At 44.8% G+C, this 12308-nt stretch overlaps 1 protein-coding gene across 2 annotated transcripts in view; it reads left to right on the forward strand.

Moving 5' to 3' along the window:
• The first annotated feature begins 464 nt into the window (after positions 1-464).
• The window catches only part of nrip1a (nuclear receptor interacting protein 1a), a 113477-nt gene continuing 101633 nt past the window's right edge, over positions 465-12308 (forward strand). Inside the window, exons 1-2 of one of the 2 annotated variants that reach the window (XM_072585762.1) lie at positions 465-631; positions 1087-1133. The gene's annotated coding sequence lies outside the window, so the exon portion shown is untranslated. The remainder of the gene's footprint in view (positions 632-1086; positions 1134-12308) is intronic. The other variant, XM_072585760.1, reaches the window with a different exon arrangement.

Below are 12308 nucleotides of genomic sequence, written 5' to 3' on the forward strand. Positions count from 1 at the left end.
TCGTGTTGAGTGGTTTAGCTTTTAGCTTGTACTGTGTCGTGTGTGTGTGTGTGTTTTTTCTAGATGTCTTGAATTGGGAGGTGCCTAGGCATTAAGTCGGCCTATACTGCCTCATTCTGTCTATAGCTTGGCCGGAGAAGGGTTGTGTTTTGTGGGTGTGAGACAGAACCCCTTCAGAGTCATTATTTCCCTGCATTAGACTGCATTAATTTCAGTCTTAATCACAATTTGAGCCTTTGCTTTGACCTGTCTCCCTGCGATTTTTTTTTGGGAAAAATTGAAGACAAAATGTTGGATCGCTCCAGGAGATACATTTTGCAACCCAGTTACTTTGTATTCCTGATGCCGGCCTTTGAATCTAGTATTTGTCGGTGGTGAGGTTGGGGAAGTGTGTGGGGGTGGGGGTGGGGATAGAGGGGTGGGGGGTGGGTGGGGGGAGGTTTTGGGAGGGGGTGAAGGGGAAGGATTGGTCGCTAATCCTGAATTAAACCAGGCGACAGCAGCAGCAGCAGTAACAACAAGCTGAGACATTTCCTTTGTAACCATTTACAAGAAGAAACTGCAGCGTTTCCTGATTTCTGGCTGGGATTCCTGGAGCTGTTGTGTTTAAATAAAAAAGGGGGAAGATCAGGTAAGATATCGTCTATCATTTATTTAAAATGTATTCAGTATCTGTATGTTTTTTTTGAAATGCAGAGGATGGGCAGGATGGTGGGGCCCAGTGAATTTCCGTCTGGTGAAATTGACTTGAATGCTGTTCCCACTTTCCCCAGTCCCAGGGTATTTCTGTTTTGAGATCTCCAGTGCTGCCTCCTCCTTCACAGCATCCCCCCCCTCAGAGAGGACGTTAATGATCAGCTACCTTCATCTCAATTAACCCACTGACACTGGGGGGGGGGGGGGGGGGGGCATCAGGAAGCCTTTGTTGTTTTGGAATGACTTGTTATCTTACACTTGTTTTTTTAAAAAAAACACGTACATTGTGTTGTTAAAGAGTTAATATCGCCATTCTTTAGCTGGTTTGCGTTGTGTGTATGTTCATGTACCACATTTTGATATTTGGGCCTCTCCGTTTTGTTTTCCCAGCCTTTGGCTTGTACTGTTCAGCCTGACTGGGAGTTGCTAGCGTTGAGGTAATATCCTCTTTTTAAACAATAAAGACCTTTTTATTAATGTCCATTTTGAAAGAGCTGTTGTCAGTAAACGGGACTGTTTTAAACCTACTGTTCTGAAGTTGTTTCAGTGTGGTCAGTGGTCAATGCACAGAAACTACAGGGCAAATCATTTGAATTATATTAGCCACAGGCTATTGATTTGCCATGTGGTTAATTTAATGTTTTTAAATCTATATAAAACCAGGGTTTAATGGCCTTCAGTTGCTCGGGTTTAGTTTTCTGTTATCCTCTTCTGACCGTCCCCCTCAATTCGTACCCTGTTCTACTCCATCCCAGTAACACCGAATCCCCCTCTCCTCCAGCTCCACGTCCTTGAATGGTTTCCCTTCCACCCAAGTCTCAGGGTTCCCCATTGTGATTCCTGCTTGTCAGCAGCCTGTGGGCTAATGCACTGCGGATGGCACTGTTACCTCCCCGTGTCCTCAACGGCAGAATCCCCACCTCCCCAGGGCACCTTGCCATTCAACTGCCTCCTCAAGTCAACAACCACCTGCATTTGTATAGTGCCTTCAGCCTGGTAGAACGCTGCAAGGCATTTTGAAGGAGCCTGTGCAGGCAGGCATGTGATTGGACACTTGAAGCGATGCCATATCGGAAGATGTCAGGAGTGAATACTGAAAGCTCAGTCCAGGATGTAGATTTTTGAACAAGGACAGAGAGAGAGGTGTTGAGGTTTAAGGAGTAAATTCGAGAACTCAAGTTCCAGGCCACTGAAAGCGCAGTCATCAATGGTGGAGTGAAGTGTGTGGCAGGTGCCCAAGAGCCCAGATTAGCAAGAAGGCAGATTTCCCAGAGGGTCACAGAGATAGGGGAGGGGCGAGGCCAGGGAGGATTGGAAGATGAGGATGAGAACTTTCACATTAAGGCGCTGATGAGAAGTGATTTTTTTTTCAACTTTGGATGTAACTGAGGCTTAACCTATTCTCATGTGCGTTAGCTCTGTGAAGTGTCTTAAGGTCCTCTTCCCACCTCTATAATCAGTTGGCTAGCTGTAATCTTGACCATGCCTGAGTGTATGCAGTGACAGACAGACACAAATACACACAGAGACAGATGCGCACACACACTAACAATCCGGATCACGAACAGGAACTCCAGGTAATTTCTCTTTCCCTGCCAACTGACAGCAATTTCAGCAATCCCACTACAGTCCCAATTAGGATGAGCTAGTGTACCAAATACATGGAATCTGATCTTACATTATGCATCTCTCTGTTCGATGTGGGTCCTTTAATCTATTGAAATATTGGATTAATATTTATTATCCCACACAGTATTAGCACTGCTCAAAGTATTGTTACTATGAAACAGGAGGGATCTTTTTATTTCTTCATGCTTGTTGCTGACAGGACAGGCACTTATAGCCATCCCTAGGTTCCTAGGGAATGCATTCGTAAGCCGACCTCATGGAGATTTAATAAAACCAAGCGTCTTGTCAGAAAACAAGAGAGTGATCAGGTGTGGATCTGGAGTCACATATAAGCTCAGCCCTAGTAAGGCCGGAGGAATAATGTGATTTTCAAACAAATCTGACAGCATCATGTTTGTTTTTAACCAGTGCTTGTTTGTTATTTCCAGATTTCTTTTTTAAAAATGTTAATTTAGTTGCAATGGTGAGAGTTTGTTATCTCTGGGTGAGATTTAATTTGTTCTCTTTGGATTATTAGTCCGATAACAAAACCATTGTACTGTATACACACTGAGCTATGTGCTGTGGTCAGTATCTTGGTGGTGAGCAAGTTGTTTATTTTCATCTTGCATAGTAACCTGTGCTTAATGTAGTTGTGCCAGCTTATTATATGGCTGTCTGTCTAGAATGTTCTGGAACTGGTCTCGCTGCCCCTGGACTAGTAAAAGGGAAAATCTTCTTCAGGGTTCCTGCTACTTACCACTGAGGGAAGCGTGTGTGTGTGTGTGTGTGTGTGTGTGTGGACATTGACTCGAGGTGGGAATTGGTTGCTGGAGTAGTGCTTCCCCAATCATTGTCTCTCTCTGCTCTGTGTCAACAGTGGGGTTCTGGAAAAGCACAGCAGGTCAGGCAGCATCCGAGGGGCAGGGAAGTTGATGTTTCAGGCAAAAGGCCTTCATCAGGAAAGGGCTTTTGCCCAAAATGTCGATTATTTTTTTTTCCTGGTTCTCTGATACTGCCTGACCTGTGCTTTTCCAGCGCCACATTCTTGACTCTAATCTCCAGCATCTGCAGTTCTCACTTTCCTTTTGGTGTGTGACCACAGGGCACAAGGTATTTACAGGGCAGCATTCCACCATGGGCGGTGTTCCTATCTCTGTGCTGTAGGCCCTGGATTTTCTCTCTTTGAGGGTCACGTGGCCCAACGAATTGAACATCTTCCTGCAAATCCTTCCAGCACGCACTGTTGGCAGGTGGCCATAGAGTCACACAGCACGGAAACAAACCCTCCGGTCCAACCAGTCCATGCTGACCATAATCCCAAACTAAACTAGTCCCACGTGAATGCCAACACAATCGGATTTACTCCCTGCTCTGGCTTTACGAATTTTGGAACTGACTCTCTAAGATAGTGAAGGGAAGATTAAGGGAGGCATTTATTATCAGCATCTCAGGATATCCAGAAAGGTTAGGCAATGGCTTAGTGTTATTATTGTTAATCCTGAGACCCAGGCAATGTGTAAAATCTGGAAGTGTAAGTCTAATAATGACCGTGAATCCATGGTCAATGGCTGGAAAAACCCATCTGGGTCACTAATGCCCTTTAGGGAAGGAAACTGCCATCCTTACCTGGTCTGGCCTACATGCGACTTCCGACCCACAGCAATGTGGTTGACTCTTAACTGCCCTCTGGGCAATTAGGGATGGGCAAAAAAATGCTGGTTTGGCCAATGATTCCCACATCCTGTACATGAAAGAGAAAAGCCTTCAGAGTTGATGTTTGAATTGCAGGGACTGTGTTGCAATGCAGGAAAAATGGCTGTGTGTGCACAGCAGGTTCCCATGAACAGCAAGAACAACAGGATTATCCTATTTCAGTGTACACTGGGGTATAAATGTTGACCCAGACACCAGGAGAACTCCCCCCTGCTCCTCTTCAAATTGTTGCCACGGGATCCTGTACATCCTTCTCGAGGTCATCTCTGGCTGGCCTGAACTCTGCCAGAGCCGCAAGGGGGACCCAGCTCCAATTTACTGTTCAGGTTTTCCTGTGGGACTTCAAGCCACAACTGTGTCTGACTCCAAGCTGGAAAATGCCCTTTAAATAAAAACAGAAAGATTTGCAGGTGCTGTAAGTCAGAAACTAAAATGGAAATCGCTGGAAAAACTCAGGCCACCCAAAATCTTAACTCTGCTTTCTCTCCACGGGTGCTGCCAGCTTTCGGCACTTTCTACAACATAAAACAGAAAGTCCTGGAAAAGCTCAGCAGGTCTGGCAGCAACTGTGGAGAGAAAGCAGAGCCAACATTTTGAGTGGCCTGAGCTTTTCCAGCGATTTCTGTTTTATGTTGTAGAAAGTGCCATTGCTGAAATCATGAAGAATGGACTGGAGTCCACAGGATTGATCACTGATTGGGTGTTACAAGTGAAGTGAAAGGAATTACGACACTCGCAAAACAAAGTGTTTGGCTAGTGTGTTTACTTTTTCCCCGTTTTATTGATATTAGCTTGGACTCTGCACCTCTGCACTCTCATCTGCTTTCTGAGCTTTTGTGTACAGCATCCCTCCTCATCCCTACCTGGACCAACACTGGCCACACCATCAGCTCCTCTGTCTCCTTGCCCTTCTGATCTCTGGGACTCCTCATTTTCCCCTCCAACTTACAATCTAAGAATCAAAGAAGGTGTCCTGTCGATATTTCACCTGGGTAGCTTACAGCCCAATGGTCTCAATACTGACTTCACCAGCTTTAAAATCCCTCCACCGCCCCTCCCCCAGCCTTATCACATGTCCAACCCTCCCTCTTCTCCCTGACCTGACCCGACCCAACCCATCCATCTTCCTCCGCAGCTATCCACTCCACCCTTTCCACTGACCAATCACAACAACCCCTTACCTGCATCCACCAATGGCCAGCTCACCAACCATTTCCCCCCCCCCCCCCCCCAGCCCCACCCCTGCATTTACTTCTGGGCTCCCCTCCCCCTCCCCAGTCCTGACAAAGGGTTTTGACTGGAAACATTGACTCTCCTGCCCCTCAGATACTGTCTGACCTGCTGTGCTCTTCCAGTTTCACATCTCCTAATCCAGTGCCATCCCGATGTCTGGAGCAAGTTGGGTCACCTTATGTGGATAAGTTGCACAGTTTGGGTTGGATACCATTGGAGTTTAGAAAAGTAAAGGGTGATTTGATTGCAATGTATAAGATTCTGAGTGGTCTTGACAAGGTAAACAGGGTGAAAAGCATGGTTTCTTTTGTGGGTCTGTCCAGAACTAAAGGGGACAGCCATTAGGACCTCTGATCATTTGGAGATATTGGCTGTACACGCTGAACCTGTTAGATGGAGAAGGGTCAGTTGTTGGAGCTGTTATTCGCGCCATCACGCTTACTACCTTCAATTGGATCATGTCCCCTCAATACCTTAAATGTGAAGCTTCTAATCCACATATTCTAATCCTTCTATGGCCTCTCCCTTGCTCTGTTTCTGTAGTGATGAGGAGATGCCGGTGCTGGACTGGGGTGGACAAAGTTAAAAATCACACAACACCAGGTTATAGTCCAACAGGTTTATTTGGAAGTACTAGCTTTTGGAGCACTACCTGAGCAGCGCTCCGAAAGCTAGTACTTTCAAATAAAACTGTCGGACTATATAACCTGGTGTTGCATGGTTTTTAACTGTCTCTCTACAGTCCTAAACCCTTCTCTTTCCTCCTCTCCCCTCACCACCAACTTCTCCATTCTTCTGTAACTCACCGGGTAGCTCTGAGTCAGAGGGTGTGGGTTTCAAGTACCCGAGCCCTGGGGCTGACTTTGTAGGTTAGTGCTGAGGGAACGTCGCATTGTTAGAGACCCTGCCTGAGATTCTGAACTAACTGGAGTTTGGGTGGGTGTAAGCAACCCATTGGTCATATTTTGAAGAACACCAGCAGGGGGGGTGGGGTTGATCTGTTGCTGGAAAGCTTGCCGTGTTCAAATTGGCTGCGACATTTGGGTGGCTCAGTGGTGACCCGGGTTCAATTCCAGCCTCAGGCGATTGTCTGTGTGGAGTTTGCATGTTCTCCCCTGTCTGTGATTGGTTTTCCTCCGCGTGCTCCGGTTTCCTCCCACAATCCAAAATTGTGCAGATTAGGCGGAATGTCCATGTGAAATTGCCCACAGTGACTAGGGATGTGTGGGTTCATCATGGGAATTGATGGGTTACAGGGATACGATGGGATGGTGAATCTGGGTGGGATGCTGTTCAGAGGGTCGATGCAGACTTGATGAGTGAAGGGCCTATTTCCACATGTAGGGATTCTATGATTTCCTACATTACAACAATAACATTTAAAAATACATCAGTGGCAGTAAAGTGCTTGAGGATTTCCACAGAATAATGTAAATGCAAAGTCTTTCCTTTGCTGTCTTTCATAGTCCATTTCTGAATCGTTGTGTGTTGGAGTCCACTTGCCAACAAAGTAGCACCTCCTTTTTCAAGCAGTTCTTCCGTTCTAAGATTCTTGTTTCTGTTCCGATGATGACGACTGTCAGTAGCCTGTCTCCTTTCCTTTCAGCCTCACTCAGGATTGTGTGTCTTCAAGTGATTTGGCTATCTTCCATCTCCTACATCCCACCATTGGCCACGTGGCTTCAGGTGTCTGAGGCCTAAGCTCTGTCGCTGTCTCTCACCACTCCTCTAGCTTTTGTCTTTGGAACTTCCTCAAAAACAGGTCTTTCGATATTCCTTAAAGAGAAACAGATTGTTGTTTAGAAGAGGGGTGAAGGTTAGTGCAGATAAGTGGAAAGGTAGAGTGTTCAGATCAGCGACAATCTTATTGAATGATGGAGCATGTTTGGGGGACCAGGTAGCTTCCTCCTGGTCATAATTCATACATTTATGTGTATGGCCCTCTGCTGTGTATTAAGACTTTCCTTAAAAGCTGTTTGGCTTCCCTATCTCCTCCTATTGGTTGGCCTCTGTTTTAACCTGCTTATGCTCCGCAGAAATGTCTTTGCTCGATTCCAATGTGGATTAACTACGTTTTAGCACAATAGAAGATAGACACCAGGGGCTTGGATAGTGTAAATTTACAAGGTCTTTTCCTAGGGGTGGGGGAGTCCAAAAATAGAGAGCATAGGTTTCGGGTGAGAGGGAAAAGATTTAAACGGGACCTGAGGGGCAACCTTTTCACACAGAGGGTGGTCTGTGTATGGAATGAGCTGCCAGAGGAAGTGGTGGAGGCTGGTACAATTACAACAGTTAAAAGACATCTGGATGGGTACATGAATAGGAAGGAATGAGAGGAATATGGGCCAAATGCTGGCAAATGGGACTAGATTAGGTCAGGATATCTGGCCGGCATGGATGAGTTGGACCAAAGAGTCAGTTCCTGTGCTGTTTAGCTCTGTGACATGTGTCTGGCATTTAGATTATTCAATTTCTTTGGGGAGTTGTTGTTCTGAATTCAGTTAGGGTTTAGTTTTGTAGAACTGTGGGGATTTTCCTGATTTATTCCTGAGGAAAATTTAGATACAGAATATTGGAAATAACCATTTGTCTCCTGACATACTTCAATCCTTTGCAAGTATCGTTCTTTCTTTGTGGATCTCTGTGTGTTAAAATATCTATTGATGGAGTTTTAAAACAGACTTAAACTCCTGGAACCTCCTGTCAGATTTCAAATTTAAACATTTTATAATAAGAACTCCTTTGTAAACTTTGAGGGACACTGTTGTACCACTAACTCTTCATCTGAACAATTCGGTAGTTCATCTAATTTTCACAATTCATGCCTTTTTTTGTCTGAGTGAGCAACATTTGAGTTCAGTAGGTCATGGGTCCAAGTTCACCCTCATAGATATCGAGCGGAGAATAGATTAGATTAGATTACTTAGTGTGGAAACAGGCCCTTCGGCCCAACAAGTCCACACCGCCCCGCTGAAGCGCAACCACCCATACCCCTACATTTACTCCTTACCTAACATTACAGGCAATTTAGCATGGCCAATTCACCTGACCTGCACATCTTTGGACTGTGGAAGCTGAATACAACCTGAAGTTTCGGTACAGTGCTGAGGGAGTGCTGCATTGTCTAGTGTTCCACATTTTTCAAATGAGCACCCATCTGTCCAAATGGACTTATGATAAAGATCCCATGCCACCATATTGGAGGTACAGGGAAATTCTTTCAGGTGTTCTCCCTCACTTACAAATCAACCCAGATCTTGGAAAGACATTACTTAGCTATTACCATATTGCTGGTTGTGAGACCCTACTGGAAAATTTGTTGTCAAGTTTCCTAATTCTGCAATAATGACAGTAGTTTATAAAAAGACAAGAGTGTAAATAGACATTAAATTTTCCTTGGGCTAGGGGAGTACACTTTATGCTGTGGCAGTGTTTTGGAAGATTATGAGATCGCAAAAGATGCTATAGATATGGAAAAATGTCTTTGTTTTTTGCTCTGGCACTTCCCTGGTTGTGCCATGTTGTGTTCCGTGCAGGGCAGCACAGTGGCCAGACTGTACCTCACGGTGCAATGGGCCCAGGTTCGATTCCACCCTTGGGTGACTGTCTGTGTGGAGTTAGCATGTTCTCCCCTTGTCTGAGCCGGTTTCTGTTGGGTGCTTTGGTTCCCTCCCAGAGTCCGAAGGTGTCCATCTTAGGGTGGATTGGCGTTGCTAAATTGCCCCGTGGCACCTAGGGATGTGCAGGTTCGGTAGATTAGCCATGGGAAATGCGGGATTACAGAGATAGGGTAGGAGGGTGGGTCATGGTGGGATGCTCTGCAGAGGGTCCGTGTGGAATTGTTGTGCTGAAAGGTTTTTTTCCACACTGTAGGGAATTCTATGATTCTATTTTAATCAACAATGCAAGAGTCCCGTATTGCCCGCCCAGCTCACCAGTTTCTGCCCTGTGTAACACTAGTCTGCATGCTGTACTGCAGAATTTAGTGAAAGTGACAATGAAGGTTTGCAATCGCAAAACAGGCCAGCTATCCAAAATGAGCACTTTCACCACACAATTAGTAATGCTTAGCTTGGGGAAAAAAAAAACAACTGACATAATTTTCACGCAGTCAAATGATGCAGCCTGCCAGGTAGTGCCAGATGAAATGTACTTTTGCATTTTTCCTGTAGTTTAGAGGCAGATTAATGAGCATATCAAAGAGGATGGCAAGATGGGGTGGGGGAAAATGGAGTTCAGATTCAGCCATGATCTACTCAAGTGGGAGAGCAGGCTTGAAGGGACGAATCACCTACTCTTTCATCTGTTTCGTATTATCGTAGGTTGGAAGGATTAGATTAGGTTAGATTCCCTAAGTATGGAAACAGGCCATTCGGCCCAACAAGTCCATACCGACCCTCCGAAGAGTAACCCACCCAGACCTATTCCCCTACTCTATATTAACCCTGACTAATACACCTAGCACTATGGCCAATTTAGCATGGCCAATCCACCTGACCTGCACATCTTTGGATTGTGGGACGAAACCGGAGCATCCGGAGGAAACCCACGCAGTCACGGGGAGAATGTGCAAACTCCATACAGTCAGTCACCCGAGGCAGGAATCGAACCTGGGTCCCTGGTGCTGTGAGGCAGCAGTGCTAACCACTGAGCCACCGTGCCACTGTAAATAAATAGATGAGATCCTTGATGTGAGGATTTTGATCAACTTGATTCATTTTTCAGTTAACACAGCTTGCTTGGTTTTTTCAACATTTTATCATCGCAGACAAAGTCTTGCATCATGAACAGCATTTGTTAACAAAGTTGTTTCATTTCTATTCCTTGCAACTATTTGCCTGTTATGTAAATGATAGCAAAAGGTCGTGAGGATCTGAGGGTGACATTCTTGATTTGTCGTTATCCAGTAATTTTTGTGAACACTAAGGTGTAGAGATGTCACTCTTCAACTTTCTTTTATAGTCCGTTCCACCATGAAAGCCAGTTACACCAAGGTTAGAAAGAATAACACTGGTCCTTTAAATACACCCGCGAAAGATAATGCATACAGAGTAATATTCCTTTGAGTACAATTACAACATTTAAAAGGCATCTGTTTGGGTATCTGAGTAGGAAGGGTTTGGAGGGATATGGGCCAAATGCTGGCAAGTGGGACTAGATTAATTTAGGATTTCTGGTCGGTATGGCCAGAGTTGCACTGAAGGGTTTGTTTCTGTGCTGTACGTCTGTATGACTCTCTCAAACTGAACATTACGTTTAATTTAATTGATTTTATTTATAATCTTGTGTATTTTGTTACAAAATACAGTAAAAAGTGTAGTATAGTGTCACCTCTCTTCGATGTCTTCTTAAAACGTAGAAAAATAAACCAAAACTTGGAATATAAAGACAGAAAAGTAAAGCAATAAAAAAAAAGTGTGTCCAGATTTACAGTTCTTCTTGTCAAGTGCGCCGCCCTGGGCCTGGTGATCAGGTACAAGTCCCGAACACCATGCTGCCAATGCGGGAATGAATGTCACTACAAACCCCCTCGACACAGTTCCCATCAAACACTCCCAGGACAGAGGTTAGGTGTGGAGTAAAGGTCCTTCTACACTGTCCCCATCAAACACTCACAGGGCAAGGACAGGATGGGGTTGGGACAGAGTAAGGTTCCTCCTACTCTTCTTAAATCAAAACTAAAATTCCCTGTAGACTTCACCCAACAATTATTCCCAGGATAAATACAGTGTGGGAGTAGGTACAGAGTAAAGCATTTTCTACATTGTTCCCCATCAAACACCCCCAGGACAGGTAGAGGACAAGGTCAGACACTGTGTAAAGCTCTAAGTAAAACTACCTTGACACTGTCCCCATGAAACACTCCAAGGACGTGTACAACGTGGCGTTATATACAGAGTGAAACACTGCCATCTCAATTGGAGAGTTATGAGTTAATGCTCTATTGGATAACTGAATCCTACAATCCACGCAGTGTGGTGATGTTGGAAGTGTGTTTCAAATGAGATATTAAACTGAGACCTCTCTGGTGGATGCAGTAGATTGCGTGGCATAATTTGAATAATCTGCTTTGCTTGGTGACCTGGCACTTACTTATCCCTCAGCCAGCATTGTTGGAACACATTCATGAAACAAAGAACAGGAGGTGCTGGAAGTTGGAAACAAAACCAAAAATTGCTGGAGAAACTCAGCTGGTCTGGCAGCATCTGTGGAGAAAAGCTGAGAAACAGTGCTGAAGTAGGGGCAGTGGACCCAAAATGTTAACTCGTGCTCTCTCCACAGATGCTGCCGGATCTGCTGAGTTTTTCCAGTGATTTCTGTTTTTGTTGGAACCCACTGAGTGGTTTTTAATGCAATGCTGTTTGTGCATGGAGCCCTGCTTTGCAGAGATTGAGTGCCTCTAGCTTTCTGATACCTTTGGAAGGATTAGTCCAAATTGGAGTAAATGAGCTTCAGGTGGACTTTAAAACTTTCTGATGATCGGCATTCGACAAATAAAATTCAAAATTCAGAATAAAGTTCGCATTCATGCTCCACTATCACGAGAAACTGTGCACAGGGGCCTACCTTTGCTGTTCCCAAACCTTCCTTCTCATTGCTGTTGGTTCTTCATTGGTCTATTTTCTCCAAGCTCCCCATTGAAAGTTGCATTGTTCACATTCTTCATGTTGAGTTTTGCTGTGTCAACAGTCACAGCTTGGTTGCAGGTTCTGGCCACTAGGGGCACTGTAGCATGAGATCATGAAGCATCCCATTACCACTTTGCATTCAAATCCATTGGACGTTAGACGTGGGTGTAAGGGAGGATTTAGCAGAATAACTGGGGGAGAAAAACCTGATATTAAGCAGAGTGGCTAGCCTCCTTTGGAAACCAATATACAAACACTTGTGTTTTGGGACAAGGCCTGATATTTTCCACAATTTAACAAAAAATTGCTGTCAGAATAGTCCAATTCATATCAGTGCACTGATCCTAATAAACAAAACAACAGGTGAAGAGTTGCAATCTGTTACAATCACAAATGCTTATCATACTGATATGTCCTTGGATTGTC

The sequence above is a fragment of the Chiloscyllium punctatum genome, chromosome 15 (assembly GCF_047496795.1).
Source record: "Chiloscyllium punctatum isolate Juve2018m chromosome 15, sChiPun1.3, whole genome shotgun sequence".
In the NCBI taxonomy this organism is placed as follows: domain Eukaryota; kingdom Metazoa; phylum Chordata; class Chondrichthyes; order Orectolobiformes; family Hemiscylliidae; genus Chiloscyllium; species Chiloscyllium punctatum.